Genomic DNA, 2053 nt, shown 5'->3' with positions numbered 1-2053 from the left:
TACATACCAGAACCTTAAGGTCTGGTATGTATTTTGAAGGGTTCGCTTTAGGTATGTTATGTATTTTGAAGTGGTCCTCAGTGTTCCCCATGCTGTTTTTGTTCTTAAAAAAATGCTATGATAATTATACTATACTATAAGAAAAATATATAGATTTTTTTATGCAAATAAAAATAATAATAATAATAATAATAATAATAATAATAATAATATCTGGTTTCTCTTCAGATCAAATAAATCTTTCACCTTTTACTGAAGATTTCCATGGAGAGGAACATCTATGAGTTTTTAATAGTTTTTGGCCTGGTAAAAAAAATACATTTAAATTATTATATATATAAAATTTTAATTTATTTTTTAACAGGCCAAAAAGTATTGAAAACTCATAGTTGTTCCTCTGCATGGAAGTCTTCAGTAAAAGGTGAAAGATTTATTCGATCTAATTTAATGAATAACATAATGAATATATATCTATCTATCTATCTATCTATCTATCTATCTATCTATCTATCTATCTATCTATCTATCTATCTATCTATCTATCTATCTATCTATCTAGATTATTCATTAAATTATTATTATTATTATTATTATTATTATTATTATTATTATTATTATTATTACTATTATTATTATTATTATTATTATTATTATTATTATTAATAATAATAATAATAATAATAATAATAATAATAAGAAAAATAATAATATTGTCACTGTTATTGTATTTCACAATTACAACACTAAACAGAATCACAGTGATACTTCCGATTCCGGCGCCGCATGAGCTAGCTGCGTCTCAGCCTAGCTCCCGCCACAGAGCCTCCCTAATCGGCCTACAAAGCCATCGCCAGCAGACACAGCACCCTACTTTGGACCCGAGCGCCCCCCTCACGATCCCCGCCACCATGGATCGTTTTGTGTAAAAAATGGGGGCCCGGTCGTACGCGGCCGCGGCGGCGCCACCCGAACGGCCGCAAATCGAGCCCCCGGCTTCGGCCTACTCCGCTCCGGCGTCACAGGCCTCAGCTCCAGATCTTCCGGCCATGGAGGTAAACGGGGCCACCTCTCATGCATCCCCTGCCCTCACCGGACCCCCCCACTCACGGGGGCAAGCCACAGGTACCCCGCACGCTATGCCTGGGGATGCTAATTCGCCGTCCCCCGGTGAGGACGGCCATATCAACCGCATAGCCCAGGCTGTGGCGGCCTTGCTGTCCCCTATGATCACTGCCTCGGTGGAAAAAGCCATCCAGGCTGGTATGAAGCAAATCAAGGCCCAGCTCACTGAACATGGTACCAGGCTCAATGACCTTGAACACAGGGTTTCTGAGGTGGAAGATGATTTATATCAGGCTCAGGCCACGGAGCAGTCCCAGGAAAAAACAATCCACTATATCATACAGAAATTAGATGATCTGGAGAACAGATCCAGACGATCCAATCTGCGATTCGTCGGTGTCCCTGAGGCGCTCCCCACAGCCGAATTGAATGACTTCTGCTCCAAACGTGTGCCGGAGGCCATGGGACTTTCAGGCTCCTTCACAGTGGAAAGGGCGCACCGCATGGGCTCCTTCAACGCGGACCGCAAGAATCCTCGCCCCATCATTGCCAAGTTCCTTAATTATGCAGATAAAGCCATTATTCTTCAAACATTCCGGCAATCCCCATCCTTACATGTTGATGGTGTCAAAATTCTTATTTTTGCGGACTATTCTATCGAAGTGTCAAAGAAACGCAAAGCTTTTCAACCGATCTGTTCGGAACTGTTTAAGATGCAGATTAAATTCTCCCTGGCATTTCCCGCAGTGCTCCGCCTCAAGTCCCCTAAAGGGGAACAACTCTCCTTCCAGGACCCCTCGGAAGCAGAAGCATTTTTACGTTCTCTTCGCTCGGACACGCTGCCGGTCACACCCTCCAAACCGGCCTCATCAATCCGTGCGCTGGATCAGAGTAGCCCCAGGAAGGACTCACCGAAGCGCTTTAGAGCATCTGCCCCGGACCACCGACACCGTAATATTCCACGTTGAAGCTTCACCTACATTTCAAGATT

The 2053-nt window shown here is 42.8% G+C and overlaps 1 non-coding gene across 1 annotated transcript; it reads left to right on the top strand.

Moving 5' to 3' along the window:
• The first annotated feature begins 208 nt into the window (after positions 1-208).
• Positions 209-321, top strand: LOC143965136 (U5 spliceosomal RNA). Its single transcript, XR_013271539.1, has one exon. It is a non-coding gene; the product is annotated as a U5 spliceosomal RNA (small nuclear RNA).
• Positions 322-2053: the final 1732 nt, after the last annotated feature.

The sequence above is a fragment of the Lithobates pipiens genome, unplaced genomic scaffold (assembly GCF_037356315.1).
Source record: "Lithobates pipiens isolate NorthernLeopardFrog02 unplaced genomic scaffold, aLitPip1_a1.2 Scaffold_8, whole genome shotgun sequence".
Lineage (NCBI taxonomy): Eukaryota > Metazoa > Chordata > Amphibia > Anura > Ranidae > Lithobates > Lithobates pipiens.
This window is presented reverse-complemented; position numbering and strand designations above follow the sequence as displayed.